The following is a 23,495-nucleotide window of genomic DNA, read 5'->3' as shown; positions in this document are numbered from 1 at the left end:
TAAGGGTTCCAGTCTCTCCACAACCTCGCCAGTATTTGTTGCTTGCTGTTCTGTTAAATTTTGCTAGTCTTACTGGGGTGAGATGATATCTCATAGTTGTCTTGATTTGCATCTCTCTCAGGGCTAGGGATTTTGAACATTTCTTCATGTGCTTGTTGGCCATCTGAATGTCTTCTTTGGGGAAGTGTCTGTTCATATCCTGTGCCCATTTTTTTATTGGATTGTTTACATTTATCTTGTTGTGGTGCTCAAGTATTTTATAAATTCTAGATATAAGCCCCTTATCTGACATGCCATTACCAAACACTTTTTCCCAGTCTGTGGCTTCCCTTTTTACCCTGTGGGAGAAGTTTCTGGATGCACATAGGGATTTGATTCTTAGAAGGTCCCATTCATCTATTTTATCTTCTCCTGGTTATAAATTTTTCAGAATACTTGGAAGACACTTTATGTTGTGGATTAGGACTACTAAAGTTCTTCCAAGCATTTCTTTAATGAAGTTTATAGTCCTTGGTTTTAGTCCTAGGTCCATGATCCACCTTGAGTTGGTTTTTGTATATAGAGTGAGGTGTGAATCTTGTTTAATTCTTCTGCATAGTTTTTCAATTTTGCCAACACCATTTGTTAAAAAGGCTGTCATTTTCCATCCTAACTGATTTTATCTCCTTGTCAAAAAATCAGTTGACCATAAATAGATGGGTTGATTTCTGGGTTCTCAATTCTAGTCCATTGATCTATAAGTCTGTCACTGTAACAGTACCTGCTGTCTTAACTACCACGGCAGTGTAGCAGGATTTTAAATCAGGGAGTGAAATGCCTCCTACCTTTTTTCTATTTTTAAGGAGTGCTTTGCTTATTCGTGGCTTCTTCCCATTTCAAATGAAGCTGGAGACTGCCTTTTCCATCTCATTGAAGAATGGAATTGGTATTTCTATTGGGATTGCCTTGAACGTGTAAACTGTCTTTGGTAGTATTGCCATTTTCACAATATTGAGCCTTCCTATCCATGAGCAAGGGATATTCTTCCAATTCTCCAGGTCTCTTTTTGTTTCTTGTAGTAATGTTTTGTAATTTTCTTTGAATAGCTCTTTTGTGCTTCTAGTTATATTTACTCCCAAATATTTTATCTTGTGATTGATTAGCTATTGTGAAGGGTATTGTTTTTCTTAGCTCCAGCTCTGTATTCTCTTTGTCGACAGGAGATCTTTATCATGCAACACGTCTTGATTTCTTGACTGCTGCTACTTTGAGTGTTGACTGTAAACCAAAAATTTCAGTAAAATGAATCCATGATAGCCTCAATCTTTTCTCCATATAATTGATGCTTTTGAGTTATGGCACTGAAAAAGAGTATTGAACACACTATAGACCACTAATAGAATAAATGTTTCTGTTCTAGAGAGGGTGAAATCATGTTCCTCCTCAGAAGCAAGAATTCTGAAGCTACGTCTCACATACTGTGAACATGTGGCCAAGAGGAACCAGTCCTTGGAAAAGGACATCATGCTTGGAAGGGAGGAGGGAGAGCACAGGAAAGGAAGACCTCGGAAGAGATTGATTAACACAGTAACTGGGGAAATGGGATTAAGTGTGTCAGAGTCAGTGAGACTGGCTCAGGATACGGCAGAGTTAAGAGCTGTTATACATAGGATCTCTATGAGTTGCGGGTGACTCAATGGTACATAAAAAAATTGGTCTAGGTTGTTTTCTTCATACTGGAAAAAATGGACTTGATGACAGAAATAAGGATTTGTGAAGGGAGCTCTGATGGCCTAGTGGCAAGAAGCTGTCCTGCAATCCCAAAGGCACATGGTTCAAATCCACCAGATGCCCTGCTGAAGGAGGAGCAAAATCCACCAGATGCCCTGCTGAAGGAGGAGCAATCTCCTCTTGTATCAGCTGGATTTGATTCAATGGCACACACACACACAAAAATAATAAAATAAAAAAAAGAAAGAAGAATTTATGGAGATACATGAAAATATCAGAACTGACTAGAGGACAAAATATGAAAGAAATTTTTATTACATCAAAATGCAAGGAAGACTTGAAATTTAACATACTGACAGGCTACTAGAAATAATGACTGTACAACATTATAAACATTAATTAATATCAGTGAATTGTATAAAAAATATTAACAGGTAAAATATTTTGTTCTATATAATTTTACTCACATTTTTAAAAAGCTATTATATTCTTAAACGAAAGAATGTCATGATCGAAGTTGTGTTTTGCTGTAGTTAACTATCCATCAGGTCAATACCCAATTCACAGCAAGACCATGAGTTACAGAGCTCCATGGAGTATTCTGAGCTGTTTAATTTTTACAGAAGAACTTTGCCAGGCCTTTTTTTTTTTTCTTTCTCCATATCTAATTTTTTTCCTTAATTTTAATTACAGTTTACAAAGACTTAAGGTTTCCATTCATTCAGTGTTGCACTTTTATCCCTGCCCACTCCCTTCCCCCACTCCAATTAACTTCTCCTTGAAAAGTAAAAGAAAAACTCTTTCATTGTTATGCAAACCCTCTTCCCAAGTCCAGTGCGCTGTGCAGCCTTCATTCTGGACTCCTGTCATGACAATAATATCCAATCATATATCTTTTTTAAACAGTTCTCTCCCTCATCTATTTCAATGCAGTATACATCATTCATCTCCTCCTCTGTCTTTTCTTAACCCTGATGTCAGTGCCGTTTTACTACAGTGGCCCTATGCAATATATATCCTTTTGTGACTGAGTTATTTCACTCAGCATAATGTCCTCCAGGGTCACTCATTTCATATAATATTTCATGAGTTCCTTGTTTTTCTTCTTTTTTTGTTTGTTTTTATTATTATCATTATTCCAAGGTCCTTGTTTTTCAATGCAGCATAGTATTCTATTTTGTGAATATACTAGAGCTTGGGTTGTTTCCAGCTCTTTGCTATTGCGAACAAAGCCGCAATAAACATGCGTGTGCATATATGTGCGTGGGTGGCAGTTACAGTTTCTTTAGGGTATATTCCCACTAGTGTAACTGCTGGGTTAAATGGTATTTCTACTTGTAACTTTTTGAGAAAGCACCATACAGCCTTCCATAGTGGTTGTGCCATTTTACACTCCTACCAACAGTGAATAAGGGTTCCAGATTCTCCACAACATCACCAGCATTTGATGTTTGCTCTTCTGTTAAATTTTGCTATTCTTGTTGGGGTGAGATGATATCTTATAGTTGTTTTGACTGCATCCCTCTTAGAGCTAGGGATTTTGAACATTTAGTACAGCAGCTGGCCTCAAACCACCAACTTCTAGGTTGGTAGTGAATCATGAGATCACAAACCATTTGTGCCAACCAGAATATAACAATCAAAGTTGGGCTTTAACACACTGCCGCAAATGACGGCAAAATGTGTTTCTAAGCGTGGTCGTAAACTTAAAAGTGTGTGGCAACGTGTTAAGGAGATTTCATTTGGCACACACTTGAAATAGACTAAGTCAGGTATGACCCTCATTGAGATCAGTTAGAAGTAGGACACTGAAAAATGCTGTAATTCATTCAAACAATCCTTACAAATCTTTTATCCACAAGACTCTATGCTAACCAGCAGAGAAAAAAAGCCAAACCTAAACTTACACCAAAGAACTTTGAAAAACAATATGAAAATAGGTTAAAAGAGGAGGTGAGGCAACTATGAGAGTTTTTCAAATAATAATTTTGAATAAGAAGCTCACTAAACCAGTGATTTTAAAAAATCAAAAGAGCTTTTACCTTCAAGAATTCTATAATCCAAGTATATTCAAGGTACCATGGTAAACTCTGCCACATGGTTCAATTATTGATAAGAAGGAGAACAAGCAGGACCATGTAGTTATATCTTCATTACAAGGCATGCAGATAAGAAATGTGACTAAAAAAAGAAAATCAAAAGACTGGAGAGCAGTTAGAAATGCAGTAATGGTAGAAGATCCAACAGTTCTTTGTTTTACAATGAAGATGACATTGATAAGGCTAATGGATTAAGGTAAAAGTTCATAAAAGGGGCTGAGAACGCTAAAATGGGAATTTTTGTAATCAGTATTTTGAGTTAGTAGAGATCTTTATGTGGCACAAAAGGTGTGCACTCAATTATTAAACTAAATGCTGATGGTGATACCTACACCAGCAGTTAGCAGTAGCACCTAACCCTACCTAGCAGTACCACAAAGAAAAGCCTAGCAGTGATCTTCCATAAAATGGCCAAGAAAACACCATGATGTTCCACTCTACATCACATGGGGTCACCATGAGTCAAAACTGACCAAACAGTAACAGAGTAGGTTTGAGTTTGGGTCACTTAACTCACTAACTTTGAGTCAACTCTGATCCATAGGTTCCAAAGTTGCAAATCTTAATAGGAGGGCACTGCCCATCTTTCTCCTACAGAGTTGCTGGTGGATTTAACAGTCAGACAGAGTAACACTGAGACAGTTATGCTTTTGGTGACAGCCCAAAGCCATCACTTTTTGGTTAGCATCCCAACAGGCTACAGATTATCCCACATTTGGGTATCAGGCCATAGTACAAAAGAATAGGAAAGCATTCAGGACAAGAGAATTTTCAAACTCAAGTGAAAGTGGATATTGAGATTAAAATAAAGGACTCATGTTAGAGATTGCAAATTTTCCTGTAAAAGATGAGTGAGGGATATTAAGATAGCATATAAACAAAATTATATCCTTCTTTGGAAGACTGCAGAACTGAGGCCTTAGAATTGTGGTGTTAAGGATCATGGGAAACCCAAGAACACTTAATTATACTTATGAAAAACCTGTACTTGGACCAGGAAGCAGTTCTCAGAAAAGAGCAGAGAAACACTATATGGTTCAAAATCGGGAAAGGAGTGTGTCAGGGATGCATCCTTTCTCCACAACTTTTCAATCTATATGCAGAACAGATCATTCAGGAGGCTGGGCTTCAGGATTAGAGGAAGACTCATCAATAACCTACTTTATGGAGGTGACACATCTTGCTTGCTGAAACTAAACAAAACCTGAAACACTTGCTGCAGAAGGTCAAGGACCATAGTCTTCAATATGGACTGAATCTCAACATCAAGAAGACAGTGATTCTTACCACTGTACCAATTGGTAGCATCATGCTATATGGAGAAACTATTGAGGCTGTTAGCAATTACAGCCTGCTCCACCCTCTTAAGACCCACAGTCAGGAAATCAAAAGATGAACTACATTGGGAAAATCTGCTGCCAGGGACCTCACCAGAGTGCTGAAAAGCAACTAAGTCAGTGGAGAGACTAAGGGGTGTCTGATTCAGACCATAGTCTTTGCAATTACTTGCCAGGCCTCAGAGAGCTGGATAATGACTAAGGATAACAGAAAAAAAAATTGATACCTTCAGTTGTGGTGCCAGATAATCGTCTTGAACATAAATACCATGGACTGCCAAGTAAACAAATAGGTCTGTCTTTGAAAGGGTGAAACCAAGGCTCTCCTTGGAGGCTTGGACTGTGAAGCTCTATCATACATACTTAGGGCATGTGGCCAGGAGAGACTGGTCCTTGAAGAAGGACATCATGCTTGGAAGGGTGGAAGGACAACACAGAAGAGGAAGACCCCTATGAGATAGATTGATACAGTAACTGGGGCAATGGGGGTTTTGGTGAGTTGAAATTAGCGAGGCTGGCTCAGGACAGGGCAGGGTTCAGAGCTGCTGTATACAGGGTTGCTATGGGCTACAGGAGACTCCACAGTATATAACAACAACAATGAACTGCTAAAAATTCAAAGAAATCTGTCTTGGAGGAAATGCAACTATAGTGCTCTTCAGAGACAAAGAGGGTAAAATATCTCCCGTATTTTGGGCATGTTGCCAGGAGGGGATTTTCCTTGAAAAAAAAGTCATGCTTAGAAAAGTAGAGAGTGTCAATAAATAAGAGGAAGACCCTCAACAAGAAGAATTAACACAGTGACTGTAACAATGGGCTTGAACATTATCATGTTGATTGGGGAGGACAGGGCAAGATTAAAATCTGTTGTTCATAGAGATGCTATGAGTCATGGCCAACTCTATCCTGAAGTTGAATGCTGTGCGTGATAAGATACTACCAACATATATGAAGATCTGTTAATACATAATTTTTCAAATATACACATGAAGAACTAAAGTAAAATATGAAGAAATTGAGGATTTCTACCAACTTCTGCAGTCTGAAATGGATCAAATGTGTAATCAAGATTCATTGGTAATAACTGGTACTACAAAAGTCAAAAACAAAGAAGAAATAATAGACTTGATGACAGAAATAAGGCCCAGAGATAAAACAACTGAATTTTGTATAATCAATAATTTATACATTACAAATATCTTTTTTGTTTGTGGGGATTTTTTAAATTTTAAAGCATTTTTTTTCATATACACTGTATTTCACACATTCCTTTATTCATATTATGATTTATACAATGATTCCCATACTTAAAAGAATTCAAATTTTTATAAAATTAATCACCACTGATCCATGATCCATGCTCTGTCTTTTCCAGATCCTACTGGATCTTTCCTAATTCCTTCACTCCTCTCCTTCTGCCCACTTTACTCTGAGACCCTGTGACTTCTCCTCCCCTAACTCCCTACCCTTTTCTCTATGGACATTTATACATGTATTGCTAGTTATCTTTCTATTTTTACAGTAATGGTCTTATGCAGTATTTGTCCCTATCGGACTGAGTTAGTTTATTCAGCATAATGCTGTCTGGCCTGCCTCATGTTGCATAATTTTTTTCAAAACTGTTGATCCTGAGTGCTACACAGTATTATTCTATCATGTGAATGTACAATTTCTCAATCCGTTTATTTGTTGATAGACATATGGACTGTTTCTATGTTCTTATGCTTGTGCATAACACTGCTATGAACATTAGTGTACAAATCTCCATTTGTAGCTCAGTTCTATTCTCCTTGGGGTATATTTCTATCAGTGGAATAGTTGCATCATATAGAACTTCTATGTTCAGCTTTTTGAGGAAACACCAAACTGCCTTCCAGAGTGGTTGTACCATTTTACAATTTCACCAACAGTGTATGAGAATTCCAATCTTTCTACATACTCTCCAATAGATATTGACTGCTGCCATGTTAAATGAGGCCATGCTATTGGGATGAAATGGTACCTCATTGAGGTTTTGATCTGCATCTCCCTTATTGCCCTGATTTTGGGTATTTCTTCATGTGTCTGTGGGCCACCTGAATGTCTTGCTCTGTGAAAAGTCTTTTCATGGTTTTTGCCCATTTTGTAATTGGATTCTCAGTCTCTTTCTTGTGAAGGTCCAGGAGTATTCTGTAAACTTTCTTTCAAGGGTTATGAGACCCTCTCTAAGATGCCATTTCCAAATGCTTTTTTACCGGTCTGTAGGTTTTCTTTTCATCCTATTGGTAAAAGTTTTGATGAACACAGGGACTTAATCTTTAGAAGGTGTCATTCATCAATGTTATCCTCTCCTCGTTGTATAGCAAGTACTTGTATATCAAGTATCTTTTTTCAAAAACACAAGTGGTAAGCATACACAAGAATCTCACCTAATGGACTACAAAGGAATCATACTGATTATAATGTGGAAACAATCACTGGAGAAGTTCAATGTAAGCAGTCAAAACCTAACCAGGTGCTTTCTGTGGAACAGATCATCAATTGCTCACATATAAGTTCAAACTGAAGCTGAAGAAAACTAAAATAAGTCTACAAACCTAAAAAAGGATTGTAAGTCTATCCCATTTGAATCTGAAAACCAATCTCAAGAAAAGGTTTGAAGGTATGAAGTACTGAATACTAATGATCAAAGACCAGATGAGCTATGGAATGATATCAAGGACATGATCCATGAAGAAAGCAAAAAGTCATTGGTCAACTGATTTTGAAAAGGAGATAAAATCAGTTAAGTGGGGAAACAACAGCCTTCTTAACAAATGGTGCTGGAAAAATTGGAAAATTATCTGCAGAAAATTCAAGCAAGATCCACACCTCACTCCACACACAAAAACCAATTCAAAGTGGATTATGGACCTAGGACTAAAACCAAGGAGACTATAAACTTCATTAAACAAAATCTTGGAAGAACTCTAGAAGTCATAATCCACAATATAAAGTCACCCAAGCATCCTGGAAAATCTACAACCAGGAGAGGATAAAATAGATGAATGGGACCTTCTAAGAATCAAATCTCTATGCACATTCAAAAACTTCTACAACAGGGTAGAAAGGGAAGCCACAGACTGGGAAAAAATATTTGGTAATGACATGTCTGACAAGGCACTTACATTCAGAATATATAAAATAACTCAAGCACCACAACAAGATAAAGGTAAATAACCCAATTAAAAAATGGGCACAGGATATGAACAGACACTTCACCAAATAAAACCTTCAGATGAAAAGCAAACATATGAAGAAATATTCAAAATCCCTAGCTCTAAGAGAGATGCAAATCAAAACAACTATAAGATATCACCTCACTCCAGTAAGAATTACAAAATTTAGCAGAACAGCAAACATCAAATGTTGGCGAGGCTGCAGAGAAACTGGAACCCTTATTCACTGTTGGTGGGAGTGTAAAAAGGTGCAACCACTATGGAAGGATGTACAGTGCTTTCTCAAAAAGTTGCAAATAGAGATACCATTTGACCCAGCAATTCCACAACTGGGAATACACCCTAAAGAAACCATCACCGCCACCCAAGCAGATATATGCACACCCATGTTTACTGTGGCTTTGTTCGCAATAGCAAAGAGCTGGAAACAACCCACATGCCCATCAACAAATAAGTGGATAGAGAAGCTGTGGTATATTCACACAATGGAATACTATTCAGCATTGAAAAACAAGGAACTCATGAAATATTATGCAAAATGGGTGACCCTGGAGGACATTATGCTGAGTGAAATATCTCAGTCACAAAAGGACAAATATTGCATAGGGCCACTGTTGTAAAACAAGACTCACACATCAGGGTTGTGGGAGGACAGAAAAGGAGGGGAGAAATGAAATATATTGCATTGAAACAGATGAGGGAGAGAACTGTTTAAAAGGATATATGAATAGATATTCTTGTCATTACAGATATCCAGAGTGAAGACTGCATAGTGGAGTGGACTTGGGTGGGAGGGATTGCATAACAATGAGAGAGTTTTTCTTTCTTTTCAAGAAGAGTCAATTTGGGGGGAGGGGATGGGTAGGGAGAAAAGTAAAACAATGAATGACTAGAAACCCTAAGTCTCTGTAAACGCTCATTAAAATTAATTTTTTAAAAAAAGGGAATAAACCAAAAGACCAAAATGGATGTTACAAGATATTTAAGAATTACACTGGAATAACGAGAGGCTAAAACAAATGGAAGGACTGCTAAAATGAGGGAGATGACAAAAGATTTCAAAAGGCAGTTTGAGAAAACAAAGCAAAGTGTTATAACGATATATGCAAAGAGCTGGAGTCAGAAAATTAAAAAAGAAAAATTCATTCAGCATTCCTCAAACTGAAAGAACTGAAACACAAATTCAAGCCTCCAATTGAAGCTGAAGGATGCCATGGGCAAAATCCTGAATGATTCAAGAAGCATCAAAAACAGAAAGAATACATAAAGAAACTGCATCAAAAAGAATTAGCTGACCCTGAACCATTTCAGGAAGTAGTATATTATCAGGAACCAATGATAATAAAAAGAAGTACAAATTGTACTAAGGGCATTAGGGGAAATAAAACTGTTATCAATTGACATTTTTCAACCAACAGATGCAGCCTTGAATGTGCTCACCAGTCTAGGACAAGAAGTTTGGAAGATAGTTATTTGGTGCATAGACTGGTGATCTGTATTGGGTCCCATTTAAAAGAAAAGAAAAAAAAAAGTTCCAAAATGTGGAAATTACCAACAATATCGTCAACAGCACATGCAAGTAAAATCGTGCTGAAGATTATTAGAAAACAGCTAGAATTGTATATTGACAGGAAATTGCCAGAAATTCAGGCTGGATTTAGAAGCTATGTATACTATAAAGTCACCACTGACCCATAGCTGATCCTCCAGCAGGTTTTCAGAGGCAGTTAATTGCCCATCCTTCCCCCACAGAGCAGCTAGTGGCCTTGAACTACGTGCCTTTGGGACTGCAGCACAGCTTCCTGCCAGTAGGTCACCAGAGTTGGAAATTAGTTCTGATGACAGATGGATTTGAGTAAATGCAAAGAATACCAGAAGGATGTCTATTTGGTTTTTATTGGTTCTGCAAAGGTATTTGATGGTGTGAATAATAAATTGTGGCTAACATTGAGAAGAATGGGAATCCCAGAACATTTGATTGTGCTTATGTAAAATTTATACAAAGAAACAACTGTCTAAACAGAGCAAGGGAACATGACAATGGTTTCTAAATCAGGAAAAGCATTTATCAGGGTGGTATCCTTTCTTCATACCTGTTCCACATCTATGCCGAATATTTTTTTATGCCGAATATTTAAGAAGCTAGACTTTATGAGGAAGAATATGGCATCGGGATCAGAGGCAGACTCATCAATAACCAACTTTTAGCTGATAATACTTTGTTTACTGAAAGTGAAGAAGCCTTGAAGTACTTGCTGAAGATAAAAATTTGGCCTTCAGTACATGGAATACAGCTCAACATAAAGAAAACAAAAATCTTCATTAAGCCAATAGGCAACATCATAATAGATGGAGAAAAGACAGAAACTGTCAATTATTGCTTATTATTTGGATCCACAATCAACAACTTTGGTGCTAGGAGCCAGGAAATCAAGACATGTTGCACAGGGAAAGTCTGTAGTCAGGGAGCTCTCCAAAGTGCTTAAGAATAAGGATGTCAAGTTTAAAGACTAAGGTGCACCTGATCCAAGCTATGATAATTTCAATTACTTGTTATGTATCTGAGAGTTGAGAGGTGAATAAAGATGAAAGATGTACTGATGTCTTTGAATCATGGTGCTCAAGAAGAGTACTAAACATCCCATGAACTGCCAAGAGAACAAATAAGTAGACCTTAAAAGGGTGCAGTCAGAATGCTCCTTAGGGGAAGAATGCTGAAATTTCTTCTCATATACATTGAATAGATTATTCAGAGGGGCCAGTAGTTGGAAAAGCATATCATGCTCAGAAAACTAGAGGATCTAAGAAGGAGAACACCCTCAACAAGATAAGAGTTATGGGAACAATGCGCTCTCTTGTGAGAGACATGATGAAGATGGCACACGATAGGGCAAGACTTGTTGTTCATAGAATCTATGATTTCTAATCAACTCCAGGGCACTTAACAATAACAGTGGTAAGAAAGAATTAGTAAATGGTAAATTCTGATCTATTCGTCCTCTAACACTACTCTGCAGTTTAGGACCAAAAAATAGATGAGACATTCAGCATTAAGAATTAGTAAGATCTACAACAAAAGGTCAGTAAAGGATTTGTGTTCCAAGTGATTAAATAGGAAGACCTAAAGTAGCTGATGTGTGTGAAAAGCATTTGGTTTAGGAACATAAGGAAATTAATAAAATCAACTGGACTGACTAAAAGATTGAGCCTATCTGGCAAGAGTTATGAAGAGAAAGAAACTTAAAACAATTGAGGTTATAAATAAGTCTATATCCAGGATATCCTACTCATCTAAGATTTTCCTTAGAAATAAAGATCTAATGGAAATATCTCATTAAATTCTGTTACTTAGGCAGCACACTGACTTAATTACTCCTCGATAATTTGGGGAAGTCCCTAATTGCAGAGTTTTCCAGTGCAATGCATCTCCTCACTCCCTGACTGCTGGTCCAAATGGTGTCAATTGTGAATCCAAGCAATATGAAGCTGATGACAGTTACAATCTCCTCTCCATCCATCATGACGTTGTCTATCAGTCCAGTGGTAAGAATCTTCATCTTCTTCACACTGAGATGCAATCTATATAGAAGGCTGGTTCCTTGATCTTCTGTAACAAGTGCTTCAAGTGCCCCTCACTTTGACCAAACAAGGTTGTGTCATCTGCGTAATGCAGGTTGTTGATGATTTTTCCTCCAATCCTGATGCCACACACCTCCTCACAGAGTTCAGCTTCTTGGATAATTTGCTCAGCATACAGACGAAATCTCAAGAGTACTGAAGAGCAACGATGTCAGACTGGAGACTAAGGTGCGCCTGATTCGGGCTATAGTCTCCACAATTACACACTACGCATCAGAGAGCTGGACAGTGACTAGGGTCGATAGAATGAGAATTGATGCCTTTGAGCTGTGGTGCTGGAGAAGAGTGTTGAATATACCATGGACTGCTAGGAGAACAAACAGGTTTGTCATGGAGAGGGTGAAACCAGAATGTTCCCTGGAGTCAAGGATTCTGAAGCTTCGTCTGACATATTTTGGGCACGTTGCAAGGAGGGACTGCTTGCTCCTTGGAGAGGGACATCATGTTTGGCAGAGTGGAGGGGCAGCAAAGGAGAGGAAGACCTTTGATGAGATGGATCAATTCTGTGACTAGAGAGGTGGGAATAAGTTCGTTTGAGATGGCTAGGTTGGCACAGGATAAAAGAGTGTATAGAGCTCTTATACATAGGGTCACTATGAGTCGCAAGCGACTCGATGGCACATAACAACAACAACATACAGATGAAATAGGTATGGTGACAGAATATAATCCGGAAGCACTCCCTTCTCAATTTTAAACCATGAAGTGTTCCCTTGCTCTGTTCACACAAGAGCCTCCTGGTCTAGGTATAGGTTCCACATGAACAGAATTATGTGTTCTCTGATTACCATTCTTCTCAATGTCAGCCACAACTTGTTATGATCTATACAACTAAAGGCCTTTGCATAATCAATAAAGCACAAATAGACATTCTTCTGGTATTTCTTACTTTCAGCCAAGATCTATCTGACATCAGCTATGGTATTCCTGGTGCTACGGCCTCTTCAAAACCCTGCTTGAACTTCTGGCAATTCTCTATCTATGTACTATGTTCCAGCCATTTTTGAATGATCTTCAGCAGTATTTTGCTTGCATGTGAAATTAATGATAGTGTTCAATAGTTTCTACATTCCGTTAGATCACCTTTCAAGGGAATGAGAATAAATACGGACATCTTCAAATCTGTTGGCCAGACAGCTGTTCTTCAAATTTCCTGCCATTGACTGGTGACTGCATTCAAGGCTACATCCTCTCCAAATTATTAAGCAGTAATGATGTCAGTTAGAGGACTTAAGTGCATCTGATTCAGGCCATGGTCTTTTCAATTACTTGCTGTGCATATGATAGCTGGACAATGAATAAGGATGACAGGAAGAGTTAATGCCTCTGAGCTATGGTATTGGAAAAGAGCACTGAACATCACATGGACAGCCAAGAGAAGCCAAGAGAACAAACAAGTATGTCTTGGAGAGTGTGCAGCTGGAGTGCTCTTTGGAGGCAAGAATAATGAGTCTTTACCCCACATACTTTGGGCATATTGTCAGGAGAGGCTATTCCTTGGTTAAGGATATGATCCTGGGAAGTGGGGAGGGTCAGCAAAGGAGAGGAAGACCCTCGACTAGGTGGACTGACACGTCAGATGACTGCTGCAATGGGCTCTTGTGTATCAGGATGCGTGAGGATGACACAGGACAGAACAGGTTTCAGATCTTTTCTTGACTGGTTCTCTATGAGTTGTACTCAACTGGACAGCAGCTAACAACAACAACATGGCAGCAAAATAGACATCAAATTGACAAAGGAAAGTCTAAATTAAAAAAAAAAAAAAGGGGGGGGAAAAAAAGAAACCAAGCATAACTTTTAAGACACTAATAGCTTGAAAATCCTGAGCTACTGCAGAAATTTATTTTGCAAAAAATAGAAAAATATAAGATCAGAAATCAGAGGACTAAACTTCGGTTCCACATCTGAATGATAGAAATAATAATAATAAAAGTAAATAATATGAGGCTGTATGCATGGGTGTGCATACATCTGTTTGAGCAGTGGAGAGCTCTCATGATAAAGAATTGTACTGCAATCCTGAAGGCACAGTTAGGATCCACCAGTTGCTCCTCAGAAGGAAGAACAATCTCCTCCTGTGTGATTAACTGCCTCTGAAAATCCACTGGAGGGTCCAGTTGTCAAGCTGTGATCGGTTCCAAGCCAATGGTACACAACAACAAAAGTAGTAGCAGTAGGAAGCTATGATGGCATAGTCTAGAGAAAGCTGTGCTACCAACACAAAGACAGAGGTTTCTAATCCAAGTGGCGCTGTAGAAGAAAGGTGGGCAACCTCCTCCAAATAAGATTTATAGTCTTGGAAACCCGATGGAGGGTCATTATGAGTTGGAATCACAGGCAATGTGCTGACTCAAAACCAAAACAAATCTGTTGGATCAATTTTGACTCAATGTGACAGCATGTGTTACAGAGTAGAACTCTCTAGAGTTTTCTTGTCAAGGCATGTAAATGTCTATTTACAGCCTCAGAAGTCCAATGAATGGCCACTACGAGTGAGACCAGACATACTTGCAATGAGTTTGAATCTTCAATAACACTCACAATAGCTCACATTTGTTGAATACTTACTATGTTTTAGACATAGACATAATAAAAACCATTATCACCATTTTTGGAGTATCAACAATCATGAAAATGGCACAGAACTGGGCATTTCATTTAATAAATTAGCAGCACCAGCAATATAGGTGTACTGTAACAATTATGTGGAATATTGTCATTAGATACCATCAAGTTGAACACTACTCAAAGCAACCCTTGGACCAACAGATCTAAACCTTGTCCTGTCATGTACTACTCTCAGCATCTCAGATATGCTAGAGCCCACTGTTACAGTCACTTTGTCAATTCATCTTGTTTAGGGTTTTCCTTTCTTTCTTTGACCCTCTATCCTTTTCAGGTCTATCTTGGAGAGAGTGAAATCAAGTTTCTCCTTGAAGGCTAGGATTTTGAAGCTCTGTCTCACATTATGTGGGTACATGGCCAGGAGGGACTGGGCCTTGCAAAAGGCTACCATGCTCAGAAGGGTGGAGGGACAACACAGGAGAGGAAAACCCCAGATAAGATGGATTGATACAGTGACTAGGGAAATAAGGTAGATGTGTTGGAGCCACTGAGACTGACTCAGGATAAGGCAGGTTTCAGAGCTGTTGTACATAAGATCGTAGGCGACTCAATGACAACTACCCTTCACAGTGGAATTTAAATATCAGTATGCAATATGACCTCAGATCGTATATCCTTGTTTGTTGCTATTGTATGCCATCAAGTTTGTTCCAATGTATAGTGGCCATATGTGATAGATAACTGCCCTGGACAGCTTCTTAGGGAGTAATAATTTTTTAAATTCATTGTTGTGCATTTTCTTCCCCTCCCCCCATGGCCTCCCCCAGCCCATTCTGCAATGCATCCTGTGTTCCAGATTGTTGTCATACATATAATGCCTAATCATATATTCTTTTCAGACAGTTCTACCTCTCCTCTGTTCTACTGCAATGTTCATTATCTATGCACTCTTTTCTCATTCTCTCCCCAACCCCACCTCCTTCTGTTCTATTTTAATACAGTGGTGTTATGCAGTATTTGTCCTTTTGTCACTGAGAAATTTCATTCAGCATAACGTCCTCCAGGCTCCCTCATGTTGTGTAATGTTTTATGAGCTCACTGTTTTTCAATGCTGCATAATATTCCATTGTGTGAGTGTACCATAGGTTTTTTTATCCATTTCTTTGTTCATAGAGACTTCGGTTACTTCCATGTCTTTGTTATTGTGAATAACACAGCAATAAACATGGGTGTGCATACATCTGTTTGAGCCATAACTCTGCTTCCCTTAGGGTATATTCCTAGTAGTGGAATTGCTGGGTCAAACGGAATTTCTATTTCCAACTTTTTGATAAAGTGCCAGACAGCCTTCCATTATGGCTGTACCATTTTACATTCCAAGCAGCGGTGAATAAGAGTTCCAATCTCTCCACAACCTCTCCAGCTTTGTTGTTTGCTGGCCTGTGGAACTTTGCTATTGTCGCTGAGGTGAGGTGAGAAGGTATCTCTCTCATTGTAATTTTAATTTGCATGACTCTGATAGCTAGGGATTTTGAACATTTCTTCATGTGTTTGTCTGTCATCTAAATTTGTCTTTGCTGAGGCATCTATTCATATCCTGTGCCAGTTTAGTGACTGGGTTGTTTACCTTTCTCTTGTTGAGATGATGGAGTATTCTATAAATTGTAGATTTAAGTCCCTTATCAGATATATCGTTGTTGTTGTTGTTGTTATGTAGAGCTTGCACTCATAGTGACCCTAAACAGCCCTAAACCCTGCTCTATCATGTGCCAACCGCACTGCCTCTGACACACCCATCCCGATTACGCCAGTCACCGAATCAATCCACCTCATAGAGGGTCTTCCCCTCCTGTGCCGTCCCTCCACCCTCCCAAGCATGATGTCCCTCTTCAAGGACCTCTCCCTCTTTACAACATGTCCAAAGTATGTCAGACGAAGCGCCTCCAAGGAGCAGCCTGGTTTAACCCTCTCCAAGATGAATGTTTGTTTTCTTGGCATTATGTCATACACACAAAATATGCATTGTTTTTCAATGATGAGCTAAGGTTAAGTAATTCCAGTTGATGAAAATAAGAAAAAAAAAGGGCCTTATGAAGTCATCTCATATCTCTCTCTCTCTCACACACACACACACACACACTCTAAATGGAAAGGGTGAGGAAATAATTGAGATAGGAAGATTAAGTACGTTTCTAAAAACTGAAGAAACACCAAAAACCAATCCCCTGAAGTTTTCCTAAAACTAAACACTTTAGTTTCATAAAAAGGTCAGCCTTGGGCATTATGTTCTTCTAGAATTTCTTTATGAATCTAAAATTTGATCTGTACCAGAACAAATTGAAAACAATGACTTGACAGACTGAGTAAGAACTTCGGAAAGCAATGAGTGTGTAATTATTAGGTTTTGCTGAGTCAACTGCAACATACAGCAACATGTGTTGTTATTCAATGCCATCAAGTCAGAGGCAATTTATAGCTGACTGTCTAGCAAGTTTTCAGAGGCTATAAATCACACATTCTTCTCCTGCTGAGTGGATTCGAACTTAAGACTGGCAGCACAACTCCTCACTCCCAAGGCAATCAGACCTCTCAGAGAGGTAGTTGCTGTGTACCTCAAATCAGATCTAAGTCATTGCTCATCCTCCAGTGGGTAAATCACACAGGAGCAAACTGCCATCCTTCTGCAGAGCAGCTGGTGCGTTCAAACCACATACCTCTGGGATTGCGTGTAGCAAGGCTACTACAGTAGACCACAGAAAGACTAGGTACAACATGTTGAAAGCCTGTCCAATGCTATGCAATCCTCACACTCTCCACTGTGTGGAGAATCACTGCTGCAGTCATTGTGCCAATTCATTCCTGAGGATCTTCTTCTTTTACCAACCCTCCACTTTTCTAAGCATAATGTTTATAAGGGAAGAACAATTCAGAGAGGAATGAGAATGACTGCACAACTTGAGAGTGTAATTAACATCCCTGAATTGTAAACTGATGAACTGGCTCACTGTGTACATTCTCAAAAACAAAACAAATACAATTTAAAGTACAGAATGTAAGATTAGTACACAACCATCAGAAAGCTGAGCAATGACTAGGGATGATAAAAGGAGAGTTGATGCCTTTAAGCTGTGGTGCTAGAGAAAAGTGCATCATGAACTATAAGGAGAACAAACAGGTTCATCCTAGAGAGGGTGAGACCAGGTTGCTCCTTCAAGCCACAAATTCATGTGACATACTTTGGACATGCTGAAAGGAGGACCGGTCTTTGGAGAGGGACATCATGCTTGGGATGAGATGATCTGATTCAGTGAGATAATGGGGGTAGGTGTGTCAGAGACAGTGAGATTGACACAGGATAGAACAGGGTTTAAGGGTCACTATGAGTGAGTGACTTGATGACACATAACAATAATTACATTTTATAACAATGATAAGGCTTCAAACAGCAACAAATTTTTCCCAAAACAAAAAAATTCACATATGCACATTTGTAAAATGGTTTGTCACAAGAAAAATTCCTAAGCCACATTAGAAATACTACCATGCATTTTAAAAAACTGACAGTGAGTATTTACAATGAATAAAACACTATTCTAAACACTTACAAGCATTAGTTGATTTAATTATCACAAAAAAAAATTGTACAAGTCTTGATATCTCTATTTTCTAAATCTCAAAAGTGGGACAAAGTGAGATCAAGAAACTTGCTCAGCTTACACACTTAATGAGCAGCAGTGTTCAGATGTCAACTCAGGCAGTTTATGTCCAACGTTTGTGCTAAACTATTCATATGAAACAAGGGGAAAGCATGAGAATTTTTTCATAAGCAATCAATCATATTAATAACAAAGAGGAAACTATCTGTCTTGGTTATTTTGTGGTGCCAAAACAGAGAAACCACAAGTAGATGGCTTTAACAAACTGAAATTATTCTCTTACAGTTTAAGAAACTATAAGTCTAAGTTCAGGATACAAGTTCTAGGGGAAGGCTGTCTCTCCATGTAATGGAGAAATGTCCTTGCCTTCAGCATTTGTAGGCCCTGAACTTCCTAGCGACAATCATGTGCTCTGGCCTTCCTCTAGCAGGGGCTGTTGATTATTACTTGGTGGTATTATGTTCCCTTGCCCACAGCCTTCCACACTTTTATCTCTACTGATATACAAAGTATTATATCACCCTAGTGGAACTCTCCATATATTTAATTAGGGCTTTGATGGAATTAGGAAGTGTTACATTCCACCCTTAATCCTCCTGGCAACTGTTTTATCAGGATCATGATAGATCATTACATAGCTTCTGCATTTTATGCAGGCGGGGTGGGGGTAGGGGTTGCAAAATTTAATCCTTTCATTCACAATTAAAAAAACATTGTCAGAGTCAGAACCAACTCAGAGCTAACCCTCCAGCAGTTTTCATAGGCTGTAAACTACATGGGAGGAGACTGCCTATCTTTTTTCATGGAGCTGCTGGTGAATCCAAACCACGTTTTGATTTAGTAGTGCAACCAGCAGACAGGAATTCAGCATCCTATACAAGTTCTGTCTCCACAGTCTTCCTGGAATAACTTATCTGCTTCTCTGGCATATAATCTATTATAATCTATTTGCTGATGATTTCCAAATAGAGATTTTTCAACCCATTTTGTTTTCCTTGTACCTTAATTCTAAACCAATAAACTAGCAGGTCCAATGGCACCTAAAAAATCAGCATGTTTAAAACTGAATTAGTATAGTCATCCCACTTCACTTCCCATCCTCAAATCCTTTACACCTCCTGTACTCCTGTACCTCAATGGACACCTCCATATTCACCTGGCTGCCCAAGTCAGGAACCTGGTTATCATCCTAGACTCTTCAGTCATCCTCATCTTCTAGATCCAAACTCTGCTATTTCTACCTCCTAAATGTATCTCCACTCTGTGCTTGTCTCTTTATTGCCTTCATTTTTCAACAAAACTATGCGAATCTGCATTTTGCGTCATTTTACACAACTGTTTTTTTTTTTCTTGTGGTTTGTCTTATCACATCTTGTAACAAATTCCAGGACTAGAGACTAAAGATTGTATCTATTTTACAGGTAACAACCTATATGAACTTCATTTATCAGTGAAATGGCTTCAGAAATAAATTTCCAGTTCTTTTGAAACACTGAGAATGTATGTCAAGAAATATATCTATAGATACATAAACATTCATACTACATCTTCCTTAAAATGACATTATCTTTATAAATGATTATTGTTATTCTAAAAAAAAACCCCCAACAGTTCCTACTACTACCTACTACAACACTCTTCTTGTCGTTATGTGCCATGAAGTTGAATACGACTCACAGTGACACTATGAACAATAGATGTGAACCCTGTCCTATCCTATGCCAACATCACCATCCTGAGTATAACACTCTAGGATATATTAGTTATGATAAGTATTTGATGACATTATATATATGTTATCATATAAGCTAGTATAGCCTGTCTATTCGTTTTGTTGTTTTATAAAAATAATGCCAAATGCCACTTGATATTGAAAACAATCTTATGAGCTGAGTACTATCATTATCATTTTCTAGATGAGGACATTAAAACTTAAATATTTGACCAAGGTCTCAAGTTTGAAAATAACAAAGCCAAGATTTGGATCCATGTCAGATGCTGATTCTAGTATTCATGCTCTTAATCTTAAACAATTGCCTCCTAAAGAAAAAAATGAAGTCTATTTTAGTGCTATTTTTTGTTTTAGGGTAAAAGAGTGATGATAGATTTATTAAAAAGTTACATCCCCAAAGGGATAGTCCTCCCTTCCTGAAAGGACATAAGGAGGGAAGACCAATGCTCACAATTTTTAAAAAATAAACAAAAATAAAGTTTAAATAAAACTTACTTCAGGCTCAAATGAAAAAACATAGCAAAGTCCAAAAGAACAAAACTATAGGAGTTAAGAAATGGCCTGTTTGGTTATGCCTAAATATCTTAGAGAAATATAATCAAACTATAAACATTTAGTCATAGAAATAGAAATGTTTCAAAGTAACACATTTCAGTGTTTTCTTTTTTCTCAAGTCAGGGAGCTGAACAGATTTCAAAGGGCAGCTGGAGAAGACAAAGCAAAGTATTATAATGAAATGTGCAAAGAGCTGTAGTTATAAAACAAAAAAGGAATAAAATGCTAAGCATTTCTCAAAGCTGAAAGAACTGAAGAACAAATTCAAACCTCCAGTTGTAATACTGAAGGGTTCTATTGGCAAAATAGTGGATAGAGGAAATTTTTTTTTTTAAAGGTGACGAGAACACACAGAAGCATTGTATCAAAAAGAAGTATTAGACACTAAACTATTTCAGGAAGTAGCCTAAGATCAAGAACCAAAGGAAGAAATTTAAGCAGCACTGAAGATAATCAGCAAAAAATAAGGCTCCAGGAGTTTATGGAATACCAACTGGCATATTTCAACAAACAGATCTATCCCTGGGCATGTTCACTAAGCTGTGCCAGGAAAACTAAAAAACAGTAAACTGGCCAACTCACTGGAAGAAATCAGTATCTGTCCCAAAAAAGGTGATACAACAAACAGAATATGGCAATTATCAAGCAATGTCATTATTAGCACATGGAGAAGATTATTAAAACACTGCTGGAACAGTACATTGACAGAAAACTCCCAGAAATTCAAGCTGGATTCAAAGAGGCCCAAGGGATATCACTGGTGGTGTCAGACAGATCCTTGCTAAAAGCAGACAATATCATAAAGATGTCTACTTGTGTTTTACTGACCGTGCAAAGGCATTTGACTCTGTAGATTATGTAATAAATTAACGCTAACATTGAAAAGGACTCCAAGAACACATAATTGTGCTCATGCAAGACCTATACTATACCAAGAAGCAGTTGTCCAAATAGGAGACTCTTGCATGGTTTAAAATCAGGAAAGGTGAGCATCAGGGTTGTATCCTTTCTATATACCTATTCAATCCATGTGCTGAACAAATATGAGAAGCTAGACTCTCTGAAGAAGAATGTGGCATCAAGTTTGGAAGAGGACTCATCAACAACTTGCATTATACAGATGACACAATCTTGTTTGCAGAACGTGTAGAAGCACTCACTAGACAAGTTCAAAGACTTCAATCCGGATTACATCTCAACATCAAGAAAACAAAAATCCTCACCACTGGACCAATTAGCAACATCATAATAGATGGAGAAAAGATTAAATTGTCAATGATTTCATCTTGCTTAGACCCACAATCAACAACCTTGGTACCAACAGTAAAGAAATCGAGACATGTTGCATTGCAAAAAGCTTCTGTCAAGGACCTCTCCAAAGTGTTAACAAGTAAGGATATCAGTTTAGAAACTAAGGTGCACCTGATTTTAGCCCTAGTACTTTCAAATGCTTCTTATGTATCTGTAAGTTGGACAATTAATAAGAATGACAAGAATGGATGCCACTAAACTGTAGTATTAGAGAACAGTAATGAATTATCCCACAGACCACCATAAGAACAAGAAAACCTGTCCAAGAGCAACCAGGGTGTTCAGTAACAGGTAAGGATAGTGAAACTATGTAGGAGATAGAGAAGATTGTGCAGGATAGGGCAAGGTTCAGACATGTTATTCACAGGGTCTCTATGAATCAGTGGATTGGTTTGCACCTAACAACAATAGTAGATCCACAATCCAGAGAGGCCCCATGTGACATAAGATAAAACTGCTTCACGAAGTATTTCTTGAATGTTTCATGGAAGCTGATCAACAAGATCTTTTCTTCTTCAGAGGTGCTGAGTAGATTTCCCACTGCCAAACTTTAGGGTGGCAGCCTTTCATAAAATTGTCACCTAGCTCCCAAAAATTCAATACCATCATGTTGGAGCTGACTCATAACTGACTCTCTGGTGGGTTTCAGAGGCCATAAGTTCCATGGAAGAGACCCTCATCTTTCTCCCAAGAAGCAGCAGGCAGATTCAAACCACATGCCTTTGGGTTGACAGCATACCCTTTACTCAATAGGCCACCACTGAAATACCACTTTAGTCAAACAATGTCTAGGGTCATATATTAGCACATGTCACAAAGAAATTCTGCAGATATAAAAATCCTTCGTGATATTTTTTAATTGGGGGAGGGAGGAGTGTGTGGGTAAGTATCAACCAGCCCACCAGAAGTAGGCTGAAAAGATTCACAAACCTCAACCTTGATGACTTCTCTGCTTTCAGACTTCTAAAACACAAATCTAAAGGTCTGATCCTCGGATACTGAAAGCACAGGTGCACATTGACATTTACAGACCAGTAAGGTCAAGCTTCAACCTACAATTAGTGACAATTTCTGACGGATGCTGCAGATCAATGGCTTCAACTTTGCATATGGACAGAAAGCAGACAAACCAACCAGCCCTTGACAGTAAGTGGATTCAGATTCATAGCCATCACTGACGGATACCTAACAGAGAGTAAAACTGCCGTTTAAGATTCCCGAGGTTGTAAATCTTGATGGAAGCGGACTGGCGACACATCTTTCTCCTGCGGTGAGACGAGTGCGTTCGAACCTTTCGGACATTTTAAGCGCACAGCTCACTTAGGACTGGGCCCTTGGGTGGAAGGTGGATTCCAGAATGGTTTCTCGGGAAGGATGAGAGGCGTGGAGAGGCGGCCTCCACCGGCCAGAAGCCGCCGCGCACCGCTTCTTTTGTTGGGGTGGAGAGGAGGGCGGACCCAGGCCCCCTCCAGGGGGCAAACGGAGGGTGGGCGGAGAAAGTTGAGGGGGCAAAACATCGCCGCGGCCCCCGGCCAGCCCCAGGGTGGGAACACAAAGAATGTGGGAAGCGCCGGCCGACCGCCGAGCACCCCTAAACTCCCTTCACTATGAAACGCCGCGAAACTCCAGGCCCGGCCCGCCGCGGAGCCTCCGGCAGCGTGAGCGCCGGCGCCCGGGGTCCGCCGCGCGCC

The 23,495-nt window shown here is 38.8% G+C and overlaps 1 protein-coding gene across 1 annotated transcript in view; it reads right to left on the bottom strand.

The window, feature by feature from the left end:
- Positions 1-23,495, bottom strand: part of DOCK7 (dedicator of cytokinesis 7) — a 246,399-nt gene that overhangs the window by 222,513 nt on the left and 391 nt on the right. The window lies entirely within an intron of this gene.

This window comes from Elephantulus edwardii, unplaced genomic scaffold, assembly GCF_000299155.1.
Source record: "Elephantulus edwardii isolate Elephantulus edwardi_28Jun2011 unplaced genomic scaffold, EleEdw1.0 scaffold00005, whole genome shotgun sequence".
NCBI classification, from domain to species: domain Eukaryota; kingdom Metazoa; phylum Chordata; class Mammalia; order Macroscelidea; family Macroscelididae; genus Elephantulus; species Elephantulus edwardii.
Note: the sequence above shows the minus strand (reverse complement) of the source record. Positions and strands in the feature narration are given on the sequence as shown.